The sequence below is a fragment of the Olea europaea genome, unplaced genomic scaffold (assembly GCF_002742605.1).
Source record: "Olea europaea var. sylvestris unplaced genomic scaffold, O_europaea_v1 scaffold111, whole genome shotgun sequence".
NCBI classification, from domain to species: Eukaryota; Viridiplantae; Streptophyta; class Magnoliopsida; order Lamiales; family Oleaceae; genus Olea; species Olea europaea.
Window position 1 is genome coordinate 193,474 of NW_019228469.1, and position 23,746 is coordinate 217,219.

The window sequence follows — 23,746 nt, forward strand, 5'->3', positions numbered from 1 at the left end:
CATGAATAAGGAATATAATTATTCGGAGGCCTAAACGAATGAATTTGGCTAAACTCCCGTGATCCCAAGTCTGTGCATCGAGTCCAATTTCTCGGGCCGCTTCCAATCGACCTGCCAAATTTCGACCCATTCCGATACCGTCACGACAAATGACAAAATTGCCCCTGTGGCGATTTTTCTTTGTTTATTTTCTGTCCAACACTTCTTCAACCTGACATAATTAATACAAAAATTAATTATTAGGAGGCCTAAACGAATGCCCAAGTCCAATTTCTAGGGCCGTTTACAATGAACCGGCTAAATTTTGGCCAATTCCGACACCGTCGCGACAAATGAGTAAATTGCCACTGGTGAGGTTTTGCTTTGTTAACTTTCTGCCCAACACTTCTTCAACCTGACATAATTAATAAGGAAATTAATTATTCGGAGGCCTGAACGAAGGAATTTGGCAAAAATCCCGTGATCCCGGGTCTGTGCCCCGACTCCAATCTCTCGGGCCGTTTCCAATCAACCTGCCAAATTTCGGCCCATTCTGACACCGTCGCGTCAAATGACAAAATTGTCCCTGGTGTGATTTTTCATTGTTAATTTTCTGTCCAACACTTCTTCAAACTGACATAATTAATAAGGAATATATTTATTCGGAGGACTAAACGAAGGAATTTGTCTAAAGTACCGTGATCCCGGGTCTACACCCTGAGTCCAATTTCTCGGGCCGTTTCCAATCAACCTGCCAAATTTGGGCCCATTCTGACACCGTCGCAACAAATGACAAAATTGCCCCTGGTGCGGTTTTGCGTTGTTAATTTTCAGTCCAACACTTCTTCAACCTGACAAAATTATTACGAAAATTAATCATTCGGAGGCCTAAACGAAGGAATTAGGCCAAATCCCGTGATCCCAAGTCTGTGCCCCAAGTCCAGTTTCTCGGGCCGTTTCCAATCAACCTTCCAAATTTCAGCCCATTCCGACACCGTTGCGACAATTGACAAAATTGCCCCTGGTGCGGTTTTGAGTTGTTAATTTTCTATCCAACACTTCTTCAACCTGATATATTTAATTCGAAAATTAATTATTCGGGGCCCTAAACGAGGGAATTTGGCTAAATCCCGTGATCCCGGGTCTGTGCCCCGAGTCCAATTTCTTAGGCTGTTTCCAATTGACCTGCCAAATTTCGACCCATTCCGACTCCGTCGTGACAAATAACAAAATTGTCCCTGGTGCGATTTTTCATTGTTAATTTTCTGTCCACCACTTCTTCATCCTGACATAATTAATAAGGAAAATAATTATTCGGAGGCCTAAACGAAGGAATTTGGCTAAAATACCGTGATCCCGGGTCAGCGCCCCGAGTCCAATTTCTCGGGCCGTTTCCAATCAACCTGCCAAATTTCGGCCCATCCTGACCACGTCGTGACAAATGACAAAATTGCCCCTGGTGCGGTTGTGCGCTGTTAGTTTTCTGTCCAACACTTCTTCAACCTGACATAATTAATACGAATATTAATTATTAGGAGGCCTAAACGAAGGAATTTGGCTAAATCCCGTGATCCCGGGTTTGTGCCTCGAGTTCAATTTTTCGGGCCATTTCCAATCAGCCTGAAAAATTTTGGCCCATTCCGACACCGTCGCGACAAATGACAAAATTGCCCCTGGTGCTATTTTGCTTTGTTAATTTTCTGTCCGACACTTCTTCAAACTGACATAATTAATAAGGAAATTAATTACTCGGAGGCCCAAACGAAGGAATTTTGCTAAAATCCCCTGTTCCCGGGTTGTGCCCCGAGTCCAATTTCTTGGGCCGTTTCCAATCAACTTGCCAAATTTTGGCCCATTCTGACACCGTCGCGACAAATGACAAATTTGTCCCTGGTGCGGTTTTGCGTTGTTAGTTTTCTGTCCAACACTTCTTCAAGCTGAATAATTAATACGAAAATTAATTATTTGGTGGCCTAAACGAAGGAACTTAGCTAAATCCCGTGATCCCGGGTCTGTGCCCCAAGTCCAATTTCTCGGGCTGTTTCCAATCAACCTGCCAAATTTCAGCCCATTCTGAAACCGTCGCGACAAATTACAAAATTGCCCCGGGTGCGATTTTGAGTTGTTAATTTTCTGTCCAACGCTTCTTCAACCTGATAAAATTAATTTGAAAATTAATTATTCGGAACTCTAAACGCGGGAATTTGGCTAAATCCTGTGATCCAGGGTCTGTGCCCCGAGTCCAATTTCTCAGGCTGTTTCCAATCAACCTGCCAAATTTCGACCTATTCCGACACCATCGCGACAAATGACAAAATTGCCCCCGGTGCGGTTTTGCTCTGTTAATTTTTTGTCCGACACTTCTTCAACCTCACATAATTAATAAGGAAATTAACTACTCGGACGCCTAAACGAAGGAATTTCGCTAAAATCCCGTGTTCACGGGTCTGCCCCGAGTCCAATTTCTTTGGCCGTTTCCAATCAACTTGTCAAATTTCGGCCCATTCTGATACCTTCACGACAAATGACAAAATTGCCCAAGGTGTGGTTTTACGTTATTAGTTTTCTGTCCAACACTTCTTCAAGCTGAATAATTAATACGAAAATTAATTATTCGGAGGCCAAAACGAAGGAACTTAGCTAAATCCGGTGATCCCGGATCTGTGTCCTGAGTCCAATTTCTCGGGCCATTTCCGATCAAGCTGCCAAATTTCGGCCCATTCCGACACCGTCGCGACAAATGACAAAATTGCCCCTGGTGCGATTTTTCATTGTTCATTTTCTGTCGAACACTTTTTCAACCTGACATAATTAATAAGGAATATAATTATTCGGAGGCCTAAACGAATGAATTTGGCTAAAATCCCATGATCCCAGGTCTGTGCCCCGAGTCCAATCTCTCTAGCCGCTTCCTATCAACCTGCCGAATTTCAGCCCATTCCGACACGGTCACGTCAAATGACAAAATTGCCCGTGGTGCGATTTTTCTTTGTTAATTTTCTGTCCAACACTTCTTCAATCTGACATAATTAATAATAAAATTAATTATTTGGAGGCCTAAACGAAAGAATTTGGGTAAAATACCGTGATCCCGGGTCTACGCACCGAGTCCAATTTCCGGGGTCGTTTCCAGTCAGCCTGCCAAATTTCGGCCCATTTTGACACCGTCGCGACAAATGACAAAATTGCCCTTGGTGCGGTTCTGCGTTGTTTATTTTCTGTCCAACACTTCTTCAACCTTACATAATTAATAAGGATATTAATTTTTCGGAGGCAAAAATGAAAGAATTTGGCTAAATCCTGTGACCCCGGGTCTGTGCTCCGAGTCTAATTTCTCAGTCCATTTCCAATCAACCTACAAAATTTCTGCACATTTCGACACCGTCGCGACAAATGACAAAATTGTCCCTCATGCGGTTTTGTGTTGTTAATTTTCTATAAAACACTTCTTCAAGCTGAATAATTAATACAAAAATTAATTATTCGGAGGCCTAAACGAAGGAATTTGGCTAAATCCCGTGATCTCGGGTCTGTGCCCCGAGTCCAATTTCTTGGGCCGTTCCCAATCAACCTACCAAATTTCAGCCCAATCCGACACCGTCGCTACAAATGACAAAATTACCACTGGTGAGGTTTTGCTTTGTTAATTTTCTGCCCAATACTTCTTCAACCTGACATAATTAATAAGGAAATTAATTATTCGGAGGCCTAAACGAATGAATTTGGCTAAAATCCCGTGATCCTGGGTCTGTGCCCCAAGTCCAACTTCTCGGGCCGTTTCCAATCAACCTGCCAAATTTCGGCCCATTCTGACACCATCGCGACAAATGAAAAAATGGTCCCTGGTACGATTTTGCGTTGTTAGTTTTTTGTCCAACACTTCTTCAACTTGACATAATTTATACGAAAATCAATTATTTGGAGGCCTAAACGAAGGAATTTGGCTAAATCCCGTGATCCCGAATCTGTGCTCCGAGTCCAATTTCTGGGGCCATTTCTAATCAACCTGTAAAATTTCGGCCCATTCCTACACCGTCGCGACAAATGACAAAATTGCCCCTGGTGCGGTTTTGTATTGTTAATTCTCTGTCCAACACTTCTTCAACCTGACATATTTAATAAGGAAACTAATTATTCGGAGGCCTAAAAGAAGGAATTTGGCTATTATCCCGTGATCCCTGGTTTGTGCCCCAAGTCAAATTTCTCAGGCCGTTTCCAATCAACCTGCCAAATTTCGGCCCATTCCTACACCATCGCGAGAAATGAAAAAAATTGCCCCTGGTGCTGTTTTGCTATGTTAATTTTCTGTCCAACACTTTTTCAACCTGACATAATTAATAAGAAAATTAATTATTCGGGGGCCTAAACGAAGGAATTTGGCAAAATCCCGTGATCCCGGGTCTGCACCCCGAGTCCAATTTCTCGGCCATTTCCAATCAACCTGCCAAATTTCGGCCCATTCGGACACCGTCGCGATAGATGACAAAATTTTCCTTGGCGCGGTTTTGCATTGTTAATTTTCTATCCAACACTTCTTCAACTTGACAAAATTAATAGAAAAATTAATTATTCAGAGGCCTAAACGAAGGAATTAGGCTAAATCTTGTGATCCTAGGTCGGTGCCCCGAGTCCAATTTCTCGGGCCGTATCCAATCAACCTACCCAATTTCGGCCTATTCCGACACCATCATGACAAATGACGAAATTCCCCCTGATGCAATTTTGCTTTGTTAATTTTCTGTCCAACACTTCTTCAACTTGACATAATTAATAAGGAAATTAATTATTCGAAGGCCTAAACGAAGGAATTTGGCTAAATCCTGTGATCCTGGGTCTGTGCCCCGAGTCCAATTTCTCGGGCCATTTCCCATCAACCTGGCAAATTTCGGCCCATTCCGACACCATCGCGACAAATGACAAAATTGCCCCTATTGTGATTTTTCATTGTTAATTTTCTATCCAACACTTCTTCAACCTGACATAATTAATAAGGAATATAATTATTCGGAGGCCTGAACGAATGAATTTTGCTAAAATCCCATGATCCCAGGTCTGTGCCTCGAGTCCAATTTCTCGAGACGTTTTCAATCAACCTGCCAAATTTTAGCCCATTCCGACACCGTCGCGACAATTGACAAAGTTGCCCCGGGTGCAGTTTTGAGTTTTTAATTTTCTGTCCGACACATCTTCAACCTGATGTAATTAATTCGAAAATTAATTATTCAGAGCCCTCAACAAGGGAATTTGGCTAAATCCTGTGACCCCGGGTCTGTGCCCCGAGTCCAATTTCTTAGGCTATTTCCAATCGAGCTGCAAAATTTCGTCCCATTACGACTCCGTCGCGACAAATGACAAAATTGTCCCTGGTGCTGTTTTGCTTTGTTAATTTTCTGTCCAACACTTCTTCATCCTGACATAATTAGTAAGGAAATTAATTATTCGGAGGCCTAAACGAAGGAATTTGGCTAAAATCCCGTGATCCCAAGTCTGTGCCCCGAGTCCAATTTCACGGGCTGTTTCTAATCAAGCTGCCAAATTTCGGCCCATTCCGACACCGTCGCGACAAATGACAAAATTGCCCCTGGTGCGATTTTTCATTGTTAATTTTCTGTCCAACACTTATTCAACTTGACATAATTAATAAGGAATATAGTTATTCGGAGGCCTAAACGAATGAATTTGGCTAAAATCCCGCGATCCAAGGTCTGTGCCCCGAGTCCAATTGCTCGGGACGCTTCCAATCAACTTGCCAGATTTCGGCCCGTTCCGACACCGTCGCGACAAATGACCAAATTGTCCCTGGTGCGATTTTTCTTTATTAATTTTCTGTCCAACACTTCTTCAACCTGACATAATTCATACGAAAATTAATTGTTCAGAGCCCTAAACGAAGGAATTCGGCTAAATCCCGTGATCCCTGGTCTGTGCCCCGACTCCAATTTCTCGGGCCGTTTCCAATGAACCTGTTAAATTTTAGCACATTCCGACACCGTCACGACAAATGACAAAATTGTCCCTGGTGCGATTTTTCATTGTTAATTTTCTGTCCAACACTTCTTCAGCCTGACATAATTAATAAGGAATATAATTATTCGGAGGCCTAAACGAATGAATTTGGCTAAAATCCCGTGATCCCAGCTCTGTGCACCGAGTCCAATTTCTCGGGCCGTTTCCAATCAACCTGCCAAATTGCGACCCATTCCGACACCGTCGCGACAAATGACAAAATTGCCCCAGGGGCAGTTTTTCTTTGTTAATTTTCTGTCCAACACTTCTTCAACCTGACATAATTAATAAGGAAAATAATTATTCGGAGGCCTAAACGAAGGAATTTGGCTAAAATACCGTGATCCCGGGTCAGCGCCCCGAGTCCAATTTCTCGGGCCGTTTCCAATCAACCAGCCAAATTTCGGCCCATCCTGACCACGTCGTGACAAATGACAAAATTGCCCCTGGTGCGGTTGTGCGCTGTTAGTTTTCTGTCCAACACTTCTTCAACCTGACATAATTAATACGAATATTAATTATTAGGAGGCCTAAACGAAGGAATTTGGCTAAATCCCGTGATCCCGGGTTTGTGCCTCGAGTTCAATTTTTCGGGCCATTTCTAATCAGCCTGAAAAATTTTGGCCCATTCCGACACCGTCGCGACAAATGACAAAATTGCCCCTGGTGCTATTTTGCTTTGTTAATTTTCTGTCCGACACTTCTTCAAACTGACATAATTAATAAGAAAATTAATTATTCCGAGGCCAAAACAAAGGAATTTGGCTAAATCCTGTGACCCCGGGTCTGTGCTCCGAGTCCAATTTCTCGGTCCGTTTCCAATCAACCTACCAAATTTCGGTACATTCCGACACCGTCGCGAAAAATGACAAAATTGTCCCTGGTACGATTTTGCGTTGTTTGTTTTCTATCCAAGACTTCTTCAAGCTGAATAATTAATAAGGAATATAAAAATTTGGAAGCCTAAACGAATGTATTTGGCTAAAATTCGGTGATCCCAGGTCTGTGCCCCGAGTCCAATTTCTAGGGCCGCTTCCCATCAACCTGCCAAATTTCGGCCCATTCCAACACCGTCGCGTCAAATGACAAAATTGCCCCTGGTGCGGTTTTTCTTTGTTAATTTTATGTCCAACACTTCTTCAACCTGACATAATTAATAAGAAAATTAATTATTCGGAGGCCTAAACGAAGGAATTTGGCGAAAATACCGTGATCCCGGGTTTGCGCCGTGAGTCCAATTTCTTGGGCCGTTTCCAATCAACTTGCCAAATTTCGACCCATAATGATACCGTCGCGAAAAATGACAAAATTGCCCCTGGTGCGGTTCTGCGTTGTTAATTTTCAGTGCAACACTTCTTCAACCTGACAAAATTAATATGAAAATTAATTATTCGGAGACCTAAACGAAGGAATTAGGCTAAATCCCGTGATCCCAGGTCTGTGCCCTGAGTCCAATTTCTTGGGCCGTTTCCAATCAACCTGCCAAATTTCGGCCCATTCCGACACCGTCGCGACGAATGACAAAATTGTCCCTGGTGCGATTTTTCATTTTTAATTTTCGGTCCAACACTTATTCAACTTGACAAAATTAATAAGGAATATAATTATTCGGAGGCCTAAACGAATTAAATTGGCTAAAATCCCGTGATCCCAGGTCTGTGCCCCGTGTCCAATTTCTCGGGACGTTTCCAATCAACCTACCAAATTTTAGCCTATTCCGACACCGTCGCGACAATTGACAAAATTGCCCCTGGTGTGGTTTTGAGTTGTTAATTTTTTGTCCGACACTTCTTCAACCTGATATAATTAATTTTAAAATTAATTATTCAGAGCACTAAATAAGGGAATTTGGCTAAATCCCATGACCCCGGGTCTGTGCCCCGAATCTAATTTCTTAGGCTATTTCCAATCGACCTGCAAAATTTCGTCCCATTCCGACTCCATCGCGACAAATGACAAAATTGCCCCTGGTGCTGTTTTACTTTGTTAATTTTTTGTCCAACACTTCTTCATCCTCACATAATTAAGGAAATTAATTATTCGGAGGCCTAAACAAAGGAATTTAGCTAAAATCCCGTGATCCCAAGTCTGTGCCCGGAGTCCAATTTCTCAGGCCGTTTCCAATCAACCTGCCAAATTTCGGCCCATTCCCACACCGTCGCGACAAATGACAAAATTGCCCCTGGTGCGATTTTTCATTGTTAATTTTCTGTCCAACACTTATTCAACTTGACAAAGTTAAAAAGGAATATAATTATTCGGAGGCCTAAACGAATGAAATTGGATAAAATCCCGTGATCCAAGGTCTGTGCCCCGAGTCCAATTTCTCGGGATGTTTCCAATCAACCTGCCAAATTTTAGCCCATTCCGACACCGTCGCGACAATTGACAAAATTGCCCCTGGTGCGGTTTTGAGTTGTTAATTTTCTGTCCGACACTTCTTCAACCTGATATAATTATTTCGAAAATTAATTATTCAGAGCCCTAAACAAGGGAATTTGGCTAAATCCCGTGACCCCGGGTCTGTGCCCCGAGTCCAATTTCTTAGGCTATTTCCAATCGACCTGCAAAATTTCGTCCCATTCCGAATCCGTCAAGACAAATGAAAAAATTCCCCCTGGTGCTGTTTTGCTTTGTCAATTTTCTGTCCAACACACCTTCATCCTGACATAATTAGTAAGGAAATTAATTATTCGGAGGCCTAAACGAAGGAATTTGGCTAAAATCCCGTGATCTCGAGTCTGTGCCCCGAGTCCAATTTCTCGGGCCGTTTCCAATCAAGCTACCAAATTTCGGCCAATTCCCACACCGTCTCGAGAAAATGACAAAATTGCCCCTGGTGCGATTTTTCATTGATAATTTTCTGTCCAACACTTATTCGACTTGACATAATTAATAAGGAATATAATTATTCGGAGGCCTAAACGAATGAATTTGGCTAAAATCCTGTGATCCCAGGTCTGTGCCCCGAGTCCAATTGCTCGGGACGCTTCCAATCAACTTCCCAGATTTCGGCCCGTTCCGACAACGTAGCGACAAATGACCAAATTGCCCCTGGTGCGATTTTTCTTTATTAATTTTCTGTCCAACACTTCTTCAACCTGACATAATTAATACGAAAATTAATTACTCGGAGCCCAAAACGAAGGAATTCGGCTAAATCTCGTGATCCCGGGTCTGTGCCCCGACTCCAATTTCTCGGGCCGTTTCCAATGAACCTGCCAAATTTCAGCCCATTCCGACACCGTCGCAACAAATGAAAAAATTGTCCCTGGTGCGATTTTTCATTGTTAATTTTCTGTCCAACACTTCTTTAGCCTGACATAATTAATAAGGAATATAATTATTCGGAGGCCTAAACGAATGAATTTAGCTAAAATCCCGTGATCCCAGGTCTATGCACCGAGTCCAATTTCTCGGGGCGTTTCCAATCAACCTGCTAAATTTCGACCCATTCCGACACCGTCGCGACAAATGACAAAATTGCCCCTGGGGCGGTTTTTCTTTGTTAATTTTCTATCCAACACTTTTTCAACCTGACATAATTAATATGAAAATTAATTATTCGGAGGCCTAAACGAAGGAATTTGGCTAAATCCTGTGATCCCATGTTTGTGCCCCAAGTCCAATTTCTCGGGCCGTTTCCAAAGAACCAGCCAAATTTCAGCCCATTCCAACACCGTCGCGACAAATGACAAAATTGCCAGTGGTGCGGTTTTGCTTTGTTAATTTTCTGCCCAACACTTCTTCAACCTAACATAATTAATTAGGAAATTAATTTTTCGGAGGCTTAAACGAAGGAATTTGGCAAAAATCCCGTGATTCTGGGTCTGTGCCCCGAGTCCAATTTCTCGGGCCGTTTCCAATCAACCTGCTAAATTTTGGCCAATTCCGACACTGTCGCGACAAATGACTAAATTGCCACTGGTGAGGTTTTGCTTTGTTAACTTTCTGCCCAACACTTCTTCAACCTGACATAATTAATAAGGAAATTAATTATTCGGAGGCCTAAACGAACGAATTTAGCAAAAATCCCGTGATCCCGGGTCTATGCCCGGACTCCAATTTCTCGGGCCGTTTCCAATCAACCTGCCAAATTTCGGCCCATTTGACACCGTCGCGTCAAATGACAAAATTGTCCCTGGTGTGATATTTCATTGTTAATTTTCTGTCCAACACTTCTTCAAACTGACATAATTAATAAGGAATATAATTATTCGAAGGACTAAACGAAGGAATTTGTCTAAACTACCGTGATCCCGGGTCTACACCCTGAGTCCAATTTCTCGGGCCATTTCCAATCAACCTGCCAAATTTGGGCCCATTCTGACACCGTTGCAACAAATGACAAAATTGCCCCTGGTGTGGTTTTGCGTTGTTAATTTTCAGTCCAACACTTCTTCAACCTGACAAAATTAATACGAAAATTAATTATTCGAAGGCCTAAACGAAGGAATTAGGCCAAATCCCGTGATCCCAGGTCTATGCCCCGAGTCCAATTTCTCGGGCCGTTTCCAATCAACCTTCCAAATTTCAGCCCATTCCGACACCGTTGCGACAATTGACAAAATTGCCCCTGGTACGGTTTTGAGTTGTTAATTTTCTGTCCAACACTTCTTCAACCTGATATAATTAATTCGAAAATTAATTATTTGGGGCCCTAAACGAGGGAATTTGGCTAAATCCCGTGATCCCGGGTCTGTGCCCCGAGTCCAATTTCTTAGGCTGTTTCCAATTGACTTGCCAAATTTCGACCCATTCCGACTCCGTTGTGACAAATAACAAAATTGTCCCTGGTGCGATTTTTCATTGTTAATTTTCTGTCAAACACTTCTTCATCCTGACATAATTAATAAGGAAAATAATTATTCGGAGGCCTAAACGAAGGAATTTGGCTAAAATCCCGTGATCTAGGGTCAGTGCACCGAGTCCAATTTCTCTGGCCGTTTCCCATCAACCTGCCAAATTTCGGCCCATTCCGTCATCATCGTGACAAATGACAAAATTGTCCCTAGTGCGATTTTTCATTGTTAATTTTCTGTCCAACACTTCTTCAACCTGACATAATTTATAAGAAAATTAGTTATTCGGAGGCCTAAACGATGGAATTTGGCTAAAATACCGTGATCCCGGGTCAACGCTCCGAGTCCAATTTCTCGGGCCGTTTCCAATCAACCTGCCAAATTTCGGCCCATCCTGACCCCGTCGTGACAAATGACAAAATTGCCCCTGGTGCGGTTTTGCGCTGTTAGTTTTCTGTCCAATACTTCTTCAACCTGACATAATTAATACGAATATTAATTATTCGAAGGTCTAAACAAAGGAATTTGGCTAAATCCCGTGATCCCGGGTCTGTGCCTCAAGTCCAATTTTTCGGGCCGTTTCCAATCAGCCTGCAAAATTTCGGCCCATTCCGACAACGTCGCGACAAATGACAAAATTGCCCCTAGAGCTGTTTTGCTTTGTTAATTTTCTGTCCAACACTTCTTCAACCTGACATAATTAATAAGGAAATTAATTATTCGGAGGCCTAAACGAAGGAATTTCGCTAAAATCCCGTGTTCCCGGGTCTGTGCCCCGAGTCCAATTTCTTGGGCTATTTCCAATCAACTTGCCAAATTTCGGCCCATTATGACACCGTCGCGACAAATGACAAATTTGTCCCTGGTACGGTTCTGCGTTGTTAATTTTCTGTCCAACACTTCTTCAAGCTGAATAATTAATATGAAAATTAATTTTTTGGAGGCCTAAACCAAGGAATTTGGCTAAATCTCGTGATACCGGATCTGTGCTCCTAGTCCAATTTCTCGGGCCGTTTCCAATCAACCTACCAAATTTTAGCACATTCCGACACCGTCGCGATAAATGAGTAAATTGTCCCTGGTACGATTTTACGTTGTTAGTTTTCTGTCCAACACTTCTTCAAGCTGAATAATTAATACGAAAATTAATTAATCGGAGGCCTAAACGAAGGAATTTGGCTAAATCCCGTGATCCCGGATCAGTGCCCCGAGTCAAATTTCTCGGGCCGTTTCCAATCAAGCTGCCAAATTTCGGCCCATTTTGACACCGTTGTGACAAATGATAAAATTACCCCTGGTGCGATTTTTCATTGTTCATTTTCTGTCCGACACTTCTTCAACCTAACATAATTAATAAGGAATATAACTATTCGGAGGCCTAAACGAATGAATTTGGCTTAAATCCCGTGATCCCAGGTCTGTGCACCGAGTCCATTTCTCGGGCCGCTTCCAATCAACCTGCCAAATTTCGGCCCATTCCGACACCCTCGAGACATTTTCTTTGTTAATTTTCTGTCCAACACTTCTTCAACCTGACATAATTAATACGAAAATTAAAAATTCGGAGGCCTAAACGAAGGAATTTGTCTAAATCCTGTGATCCCGGGTCTGTACCTCAAGTCCAATTTTTCGGGCTGTTTCCAATCAGCCTACAAAATTTCGGCCCATTCCGACACTGTCGCGACAAGTGAAAAAATTTCCCCTGGTGCGATTTTTCATCGTTAATTTTCTATCCAACACTTCTTCAACCTGACATAATTAATAAGGAATATAGTTATTCGGAGGCCTAAACGAATGAATTTGGCTAAAGTCTCGTGATCCCAGGTTTGTGCCCCGAGTCCAATTTCTCGGGTCGCTTCCAATCAACCTGCCGAATTTCGGCCCATTCCGACACCGTCGCGACAAATGAAAAAATTGCCACTGATGCGATTTTGCTTCGTTCCTTTTCTGCCCAACACTTCTTCAACCTGACATAATTAATAAGGAAAGTAATTATTCGGAGGCCTAAATGATGGAATTTGGCTATTATCCCGCGATCCCGGGTCTATGCCCCGAGTCCGATTTCTCAGGCCACTTCCAATCAACCTACCAAATTTCGGCCCATTCCGACAACTTCGTGACAAATGATAAAATTGCCCCTGGTGCGATTTTTCTTTATTAATTTTCTGTCCAACACTTCTTCAACCTGACATAATTAATACGAAAATTAATTATTTGGAGGCCTAAACGAAGGAATTCGGCTAAATCCGGTGATCCTGGGTCTGTGCCTCGAGTCCAATTTCTCGGGCCGTTTCCATTCGACCTGCCAAATTTCGGCCCATTCCAACACCGTCGCGACAAATGACAAAATTGACCCTGGTGCGATTTTTCATTGTTAATTTTCTATCCAACACTTCTTCAAACTGACATAATTAATAAAGAATATAATTATTCGGAGGCCTAAACGAATGAATTTGGCTAAAATTCCGTGATTCCAAGTTTGTGCACCGAGTCCAATTTCTCGGGCTGCTTACAATCAACCTGCCAAATTTCAGGCCATTACGACACCGTCGCGACAAATGACAAAATTGCCCCAGGGACGATTTTTCTTTGTTAATTTTTTGTCCAACACTTCTTCAACCTGACATAATTAATACGAAAATTAAATATTCAGGGGCCTAAATGAAGGAATTTGTCTAAATCCCATGATCCTAGGTCTGTGCCTCGAGTCCAATTTTTCGGGCCGTTTCCAATTAGCCTCGAAAATTTCAACCCATTTCGACACCGTCGCGACAAATGAAAAAATTTCCCCTGGTGAGATTTTTCATGGTTAATTTTCTGTCCAACACTTCTTCAACCTGACATAATTAATAAGGAATATAATTTTTCGGAGGCCTAAACGAAGGAATTTGGCTAAAGTCACGTGATCCCAGGTCCGTGCCCCGAGTCCAATTTCTCAGGTCGCTTCCAATTAACCTGCCAAATTTCGGTCCATTCCGACACCGTCGCGAAAAATGACAAAATTACCACTGGTGCGGTTTTGCTTTGTTAATTTTCTGCCCGACACTTCTTCAACCTAACATAATTAATAAGGAAATTAATTATTCAAAGGCCTAAATGAAGGGATTTTTCTAAAATCCCGTGATCTCGGGTCTGTGCCCCGGCTCCAATTTCTTGGGCCATTTCCAATCAACCTTCCGAATTTCGGCCCATTGTGACACCATCGCGACAAATGACAAAATTGCCCCTGGTGCGGTTTTGCGTTGTTAGTTTTCTGTCCAACACTTCTTCAACCTGACATAATTAATACGAAAATTAATTATTTGGAGGCCTAAACAAAGGAATTTGGCTAAATCCGTGATCCCGGGCCTGTGCCCAGAGTCCAATTTCTGGGGCTGTTTCTAATTAGCCTTTAAAATTTCGGCTCATTCCGACAACGTCGTGACAAATGACAAAATTGCCCCTGGTGCGATTTTGCATTGTTAATTTTCTGTCCAACACTTCCTCAACCTGACACAATTAATACGGAAATTAATTATTCAGAGGCCTAAATGAAGGAATTTGGCTAAAATCTCGTGATCCCGGGTCTGTGCCCCAAGTCCATTTTCTCGGCCTGTTTCCAATCAACCTGCCAAATTTCAGCCCATTCCAAAACCGTCGCGACAAATTACAAAATTGCCCTGGTGCTATTTTGCTTTGTTAATTTTCTGTCCGACACTTCTTCAACCTGACATAATTAATAAGGAAATTAATTACTCGGAGGCCTAAACGAAGGAATTTCGCTAAAATCCCGTGTTCGCCGATCTGTGCCCCGAGTCCAATTTCTTTGGCCGTTTCCAATCAACTTGCCAAATTTCGGTCCATTCTGACACCTTCGCGACAAATGACAAAATTGCCCCTGGTGCGGTTTTGCGTTATTAGTTTTCTGTCCAACACTTTTTCAAGCTGAATAATTAATACGAAAATAAATTATTCGGAGGCCTAAACGAAGGAATTTAGCTAAATCCCGTGATCCCGGATCTGTGTCCAAAGTCCAATTTCTCGGGCCGTTTCCAATCAAGCTGCCAAATTTTGGCCCATTCTGACACCGTCGCGACAAATGAAAAAATTTCCCCTGGTGCGATTTTTCATCGTTAATTTTCTGTCCAACACTTCGTCAACTTGACATAATTAATAAGGAATATAATTATTCGGAGGCCTAAACGAATGAATTTGGCTAAAGTCCCGTGATCCCAGGTCTGTGCCCCGAGTCCAATTTCTCGGGCCGCTTCCCATCAACCTGCCGAATTTCGGCCCATTCCGACATCGTCACGTCAAATGACAAAATTGCCCTTGGTGCAGTTTTTCTTTGTTAATTTTCTGTCCAACACTTCTTCAATCTGACATAATTAATAATAAAATTAATTATTCGAAGGCCTAAACGAAGGAATTTGGGTAAAATACCGTGATCCCTGGTCTGCGCCCCGAGTCCAATTTCTTGGGCCGTTTCCAATCAACCTGCCAAATTTCGGCCCATTTTGACACCGTCGCGACAAATGACAAAATTGCCCTTGGTGTGGTTCTGCGTTGTTTATTTTCTGTCCAACACTTCTTCAACCTTACATAATTAATAAGGATATTAATTTTTCGGAGGCAAAAACGAAAGAATTTGGCTAAATCCTGTGACCCCGGGTCTGTGCTCCGATACTAATTTCTCAGTCCATTTCCAATCAACCTACCAAATTTCTGCACATTTCGACACCGTCGCGACAAATGACAAAATTGTCCCTCATGCGGTTTTGTGTTGCTAGTTTTCTATACAACACTTCTTCAAGCTGAATAATTAATACGAAAATTAATTATTCGGAGGCCTAAACGAAGGAATTTGGCTAAATCCCCTGATCCCGGGTCTGTGCCCCGAGTCCAATTTCTTGGGCCGTTTCCAATCAACCTACCAAATTTTGGCCCAATCCTACACCATCGCGACAAATGACAAAATTGCCACTGGTAAGGTTTTGCTTTGTTAATTTTCTGCCCAATACTTCTTCAACCTGACATAATTAATAAGGAAATTAATTATTCGGAGGCCTAAACGAAGGAATTTGGCTAAAATCGCATGATCCTGGGTCTGTGCCCCAAATCCAACTTCTCGGGCCGTTTCCAATCAACCTGCCAAATTTCGGCCCATTCTGACACCATCGCGACAAATGACAAAATGGTCCCTGGTATGGTTTTGCGTTGTTAGTTTTCTGTCCAACACTTCTTCAACTTGACATAATTTATACGAAAATCAATTATTCGGAGGCCTAAACGAAGGAATTTGGCTAAATCCCGTGATCCCGAGTCTGTGCTCTGAGTCCAATTTCTGGGGCCGTTTCCAATCAACTTGTAAAATTTTGGCCCATTCTGACACCATCGCGACAAATGACAAAATTACCTCTGGTGCGGTTTTGCATTGTTAATTTTCTGTCCAACACTTCTTCAACCTGACATAATTAATAAGGAAATCAATTATTCGGAGGCCTAAATGAAGGAATTTGGCTATTATCCCTTGATCCCTAGTTTGTACCCCAAGTCAAATTTCTCAGGCCGTTTCCAATCAGCCTGCCAAATTTCGGCCCATTCCTACACCATCGCTAGAAATGAAAAAAATTGCCCCTGGTGCTGTTTTGCTAAATTAATTTTCTGTCCAACACTTTTTCAACCTGACATAATTAATAAGAAAATTAATTATTCGGGGGCCTAAACGAAGGAATTTGGCTAAAATCCCGTGATCCGAGGTCTGCGCCCCGAGTCCAATTTCTCGGGCCATTTCCAATCAGCCAGCTAAATTTCGGCCCATTCGGCCACTGTCTCGATAGATGACAAAATTGCCCTTGGCGCAGTTTTACGTTGTTAATTTTCTATTCATCACTTCTTCAACCTGACAAAATTAATAGAAAAATTAATTATTCAGAGGCCTAAATGAAGGAATTAGGCTAAATTCTGTGATCCTAGGTCGGTGCCCCGAGTCCAATTTCTTAGGCCGTTTCCAGTCAACCTACCAAATTTTGGCCCATTCCGACACCGTCGCGACAAATGATGAAATTGCCCCTAATGCGATTTTGCTTTGTTAATTTTCTGTCCAACACTTCTTTAACCTGACATAATTAATAAGGAAATTAATTATTTGAAGGCCTAAACGAAGGAATTTGGCTAAATCCTGTGATCCTGGGTTTGTGCCCCGAGTCCAATTTCTCGGGCCGTTTCCCATCAACCTGCCAAATTTCGGCCCATTCCGACACCATCGTGACAAATGACAAAATTGCCCCTGGTGTGATTTTTCATTGTTAATTTTCTATCCAACACTTCTTCAACCTGACATAATTAATAAGGAATATAATTATTCGGAGGCCTGAACGAATGAATTTTGCTAAAATGCCGTGATCCCAGGTCTGTGCCCCAAGTCTAATTTCTCGGGCCGTTTCCAATCAACCTGCCAGATTTCGGCCCATTCCAACACCGTCGCGACAAATGAAAAAATTGCCCTTGGTGCGGTTTTTCTTTGTTAATTTTCTGTCCAACACTTCTTCAACCTGACATAATTAATACAAAAATTAATTATTCGGAGTCCAAAATGAAGGAATTTAGCTAAATCCCGTGATCCCAGGTCTGTGCCCCAAGTTCAATTTCTCGGGCCGTTTCTAATCAACCTACCAAATTTCGGCCGATTCCGACACTATCGTGACAAATGACAAAATTGCCCTTGGTGCTGTTTTGCGTTTTTAATTTTTTGTCCAACACTTCTTCATCCTAACATAATTAATAAGGAAATTAATTATTCGGAGTCCTAAACGAAGGAATTTGGCTAAAATCCCGTGATCCCGGGCCTGTGCCCCGAGTCCGATTTCTCGTGCCTTTTCCAATCAACCTGCCAAATTTCGGCCCATTTCGACACCTTCACGACAAACGAAAAAATTGTCCCTGTTGCAGTTTTTCGTTGTTTATTTTCTGTCCAACACTTCTTCAACCTCACATAACTAAAAAGGAATATAATTATTCGGAGGCCTAAACGAAGGAATTTGGCTAAAATCTCGTGATCCCGGGTCTGCGCCTCGAGTCAATTTCTCGAGCCATTTTCAATCAACCTGCCAAATTTCGGTCCATCCCGATATCGTCGTGGCAAATGACAAAATTGCCCCTGGTGCGATTTTGCTTTGTTAATTTTTTGTCCAACACTTCTTCAACCTAACATAATTAATAAGGAAACTAATTGTTCGGAGGCCTAAACGAAGGAATTCGGCTAAAATCCCGTGATCCCGGGTCTGTACCCCAAGCCGAATTTCCTAGGCCATTTCGAATCAACCTGCCAAATTTCGGTCCATCCCCACACCGTCACGACAAATGACAAAATTGCTCCTGGTGCGATTTTTCTCTGTTAATTTTCTATTCGACACTTTTTCAACCTGACATAATTAATATGGAAATTAATTATTCGGTGGCCTAAACGAAGGAATTTGGCTAAAATCTCTTGATCCCGAGTCTGTGCCCTGAGCCCAATTTCGCGGGCCGTTTCCAATCAACCTGCCAAATTTTGGCCAATTCCGACACTACCGGGTCAAATGACTAAGTTGTCCTTGGTGCATTTTTTCTTTGTTAGTTTTCTGTCCAACACTTCTTCAACCTGACATAATTAATACGAAAATTAATTATTCGGAGGCCTAAACGAAGGAATTTGGCTAAATCCCGTGATCCCGGGTCTGTGCCCCAAGTTCAATTTCTCGGGCCGTTTCCAATCAACCTGCCAAATTTCAACCCATTCCGACACCGTCGCGACAAATGACAAAATTGCCCCTAGTGCGGTTTTTCTTTGTTAATTTTCTGTCCAACACTTCTTCAACCAGACATAATTAATACGAAAATTAATTATTCGGAGGCCTAAACGAAGGAATTTGGCTAAATCGCATGATCCGGGTCTGTGCCCCGAGTCTAATTTCTCGGGCCGTTTCCAATCAACCTACCAAATTTCGGCCCATTTCGACACCATCGCGACAAATGACAAAATTGCCCCTGGTGCGATTTTGCTTTGTTAATTTTCTGTCCAACACGTCTTCAACCTGACATAATTAATAAGGAGATAAATTAGTCGGAGGCCTAAACGAAGGAATTTGGCTAAAATCCCGTGATACCGACTTTGCACCCCGAGTCCAATTTCTCGGGCCGTTTCCAATCAATTTGCCAAATTTCGACCCATTCCGACCCCGTCGCTACAAAAGACAAAATTGCCCCTAGTTTGGCTTTGCATTGTTAATTTTCTGCCCAACATTTCTTCAACCTGACATAAATAATATGAAAATTAATTATTCAGAGGCCTAAACGAGGGAATTTTGCTAAATCCCATGAGACCGGGTCTGTGCCCTGAGTCTAGTTTCTCGAGCCCTTTCCAATCAACCTGCTATTTTATGTCCAACACTTCTTCAACCTAACATAATTAATAAGGAATATAACTATTCGAAGGCCTGAACGAAAGAATTTGGCTAAAATCAGGTGATCCTGGGTCTGTGCCCCGAGTCCAATTTCTCGGACCGTTACCAATCATCCTTCCAAATTTGTGCCAATTCCGACACCGTCGCGAAAAATGACAAAATTGCCCCTGGTGCGATTTTTCTTTGTTAATTTTCTGTCCGACACTTCTTCAACCTGATATATTTAATACGAAAATTAATTATCGATGGCCTAAACGAAGGAATTTGGCTAAATCCCGTGATCCCTGGTCTGTGCCCCAAGTCCAATTTATCGGGCCTTTTCCAATCAACTTGCCAAATTTCGGCCCATTCTGACACCGTCGCGACAATTGACAAAATTACCCCTGGTGCGATTTGGCTTTGTTAATTTTCTGTCCAACACTTCTTCAACCTGACATAATTAATAAGGAAATTAATTACTCGGAGGCCTAAATGAAGGAATTTGGCTAAAATCCTGTGATCCCAAGTTTGTGCCTCGAGTCCAATTTCTCGGGCCGTTTCAAATCAACCTGCCAAATTTCGGCAGATTCCGACACTGTCGCGACAAATGATGAAATTCCCCCTGGTGCGGTTTTTCATTGTTAATTTTCTGTCCAACACTTCTTCAACCTGACATAATTAATACGAAAATTAATTATTCAGAGGCCTAAATGGATGAACTTGGCTAAAATCCCGTTATCTCGGGTCTGTGCCCCGAGTCCAATTTCTCGGGCCATTTCCAATCAACTTGCCAAATTTCTGTCCATTCCGACACCGTCGCGACAAATGACAAAATTGCCCCTCGTACGGTTTTTTATTGTTAATTTTCTGTCCAACACTTCTTCAACCTGACATAATTAGTACGAAAATTAATTATTTAGAGGCCTAAACGAAGGAATTTGGCTAAATCCCGTGATCCCGGGTCTGTGCCCCAAGTCCAATTTCTCGGGCCGTTTTCAATCAATCTGCCGAATTTCGGCCCATTCCGACACCGTCGCGACAAATGACAAAATTGCCCCTTGTGCGGTTTTGCTTTGTTAATTTTCTGTCCGACACTTCTTCAACCTGACATAATTAATAAGGAAATTAATAATCCGGAGGCCTAAACGAAGGAATTTGGCTAAAATCCCATGATCCCGAGTCTGTGCCCCGAGTCCAATTTCTCGGACCGTTTCCAATCAACCTGCCAAATTTTGGCCCATTCCGACACCGTTGTGACAAATGAAAAAATTGCCCCTGTTGCGATTTTTCTATGTTAATTTTCTGTCCAACACTTGTTCAACCAGATATATTTAATACGAATATTAATTATCAGAGGCCTAAACTACGGAATTTAGCTAAATCTCTTGATCCCAGGTCTGTGCCCCGAGTCCAATTTCTCGGGTCATTTCCAATCAACCTGCCAAATTTCGGCCCATTTCAACATCGTCGCGACAAATGACAAAATTGCCCCTGGTGCGATTTTTCTTTGTTAATTTTCTGTCCAACATTTATTCAATATTATTAATAAGGAAATTAATTATTCAGAGACCTAAACGAAGGAATTTAGCTAAAATCCAGTGATCCCGGGTCTGTGCCCCGAGTCCAATTTCTCGGGTCGTTTCCAATCAACCTGCCAAATTTTGGCCCATTTCGACACCGTCGCGACTAGATAAAATTGCCTCTGGTGCGATTTTTCTTTGTTAATTTTCTGTTCAACAAATCTTCAACCTGATATATTTAATACGAAAATTAGTTATCGGAGGCCTTAACGAAGGAATTTGGCTAAATCCCGTGATCCCGGGTCTGTGCCCTGAGTCCAATTTCTCGGGTCATTTCCAATCAACCTGCTAAATTTCGGCCCATTCTAACATCGTCGCGACAAATGACAAAATTGCCCCTAGTACGGTTTTGCTTTGTTAATTTTCTATCCAACACTTCTTCAATCTAACATAATTGATAAGGAAATTAATTATTCAGAGGCCTAAACGAAAGAATTTTGGCTAAATCCTGTGATCCCAGGTCTGTGCCCCGAGTCCAATTTCTCGGGTCATTTCTAATCAACCTGCCAAATTTTAGCCCATTCTGACACCGTCGTGATTAATGACAAAATTGCCCCTGGTGCGATTTTACGTTGTTAATTTTCTATCCAACACTTCTTGATCTTGACGTAATTAACACGAAAATTAATTATTAAGAGGCCTAAACGATGGAATTTGGATAAATCCCGTGATCCCAGGTCTGTACCCTGAGTCCAATTTCTTGGACCATTTTCAATCAACCTGCCAAATTTCAGCCCATTCCGATGCCAACGTGACAAATGACAAATTTACCCCGGGTGCAGTTTTTCATTGTGAATTTTCTGTCCGACACTTCTTCAACCTGACATAATTAATAAGGAAATTAATTATTCGGAGGTCTAAATGAAGGAGTTTGGCTAAAATCCCGTGATCTCGAGTCTGTGCCCTGAGTCCATTTTCTCGGGTCGTTTCCAATCAACCGACCAAATTTCGGCCCATTCCGACACAGTCGTGACAAATGACAAAATTGCCCCTGGTACGGTTTTGCTTTGTTAATTTTCGATCCAACACTTCTTCAACCTGACATAATTAATAAGGAAATTAATTATTCGGAGGCCTAAACGAAGGAATTTGGCTAAAATACCGTGATCTCGGGTCGATGTCCCGAGTCCAATTTCTCGGATCGTTTCCAATCAACGTGCAAAATTTCCGCCCATTTCGACACCGTCGCGACAAATGAAAAAATTGCCCCTGGTACGATTTTTCATTGTTAATTTTATGTCCAACACTTCTTCAACTTGACATAATTAATAAGGAATATAACTATTCAGAGGCCTAAACATAAGAATTTGGCTAAAATCAGGTGATCCCAGGTCTGTGCCCCGAGTCCGATTTCTCGACTCGTTTCCAATCAACCTGCCAAATTTCGGCCCATTACGGCACCGTCGTGACAAATGACAAAATTGCCCCTGGTGCGATTTTTCTTTGTTAATTTTTCGTCCAACACTTCTTCAACCTGATATATTTAATACGAAAATTAATCATTGGAGGCCTAAACGAAGGTATTTGGCTAAATCCCGTGATCCCGGGTCTGTGCCCCGAGTCCAATTTCTCGCGTCAATTCCAATCAACTTGCCAAATTTCGGCCCATTCTAACATCGTCGCGATAAATGACAAAATTGCCCCTGGTACGGTTTTGCTTTGTTAATTTTCTATCCAACACTTCTTCAACCTAACATAATTAACAAGGAAATTAATTATTTGGAGACCTAAACGAAGATATTTGGCTAAAATCCCATGATCCCTAGTCTGTGCCCCGAGTCCAATTTATCGGGCCGTTTCCAATCAACCTGGCAAATTTCGGCCCATTCCAACACCGTCGCGACAAATGACAAAATTGCTCCAGGTGCAGTTTTTCATTGTTAATTTTCTGTCCAACACTTCTTCAACCTGACATAATTAATAAAGAAATTAATTATTCGGAGGGCTAAACGAAGGAATTTGGCAAAAATCCCGAGATCCCGGGTCTGTGCCCCGAGTCCAACTTCTTGAGCCGTTTCCAATCAACCTGCCAAATTTGAACTCATTCTGACACCTTCATGACAAATGACAATATTACCCCTGGTGCGATTTTTCATTGTTAATTTTCTGTCCAACACTTCTTCAACCTGACATAATTAATAAGAAAATTAATTATTCGGAGGCCTAAACGAAGGAATTTGGCAAAAATCCCGTGATCTTGGGTCTGTGCCCCGAGTCCAATTTCTCGAGCCATTTCAGATCAACCTGCCAAATTTGAGCCCATTCTGACATCGTCACGACAAATGACAAAATTACCCCTGGTGTGATTTTTCTTTGTTAATTTTCTGTTCAACACTTCTTCAACATGATATATTTAATACGAAAATTAATTATCGAAGGCCTAAACGAAGGAATTTGGCCAAATCCCGTGATCCCAAGACTGTGCCCGAGTCAAATTTCTCGGGCTGTTTCCAATCAACCGGCCAAATTTCGGCCAATTTTGACAACGTCGCGACTAATGACAAAATTGCCCCTGGTGCGATTTTGCGTTATTAATTTTCTGTCCAACACTTCTTGAACTTGACATAATTAATACGAAAAATAATTATTAAGAGGCCTAAACGATGGAATTTGGCTAAATCCCGTGATCCAGGGTCTGTGCCCCAAGTCCAATTTTTCGGGCCGTTTTCAATCAACCTGCCAAATTTCAGCCCATTCCGACATCGTCGCGACAAATGACAAAATTGCCCTGGGTGCGATTTTTCATTGTTAATTTTCTGTTCGACACTTCTTCAACCTGACATAATTAATAAGGAAATTAATTATTCGGAGGCCTAAACGAAGGAATTTGGCTAAAATCCTGTGATCCCGGGTCTGTGCCTTGAGTCCAATTTCTTGAGCCGTTTTCAATCAACCTGCCAAATTTGAGCCCATTTCGAAACCGTCGTGACAAATGACATAATTGCCCTCGGTGCGGTTTTTCACTGTTAATTTTCTG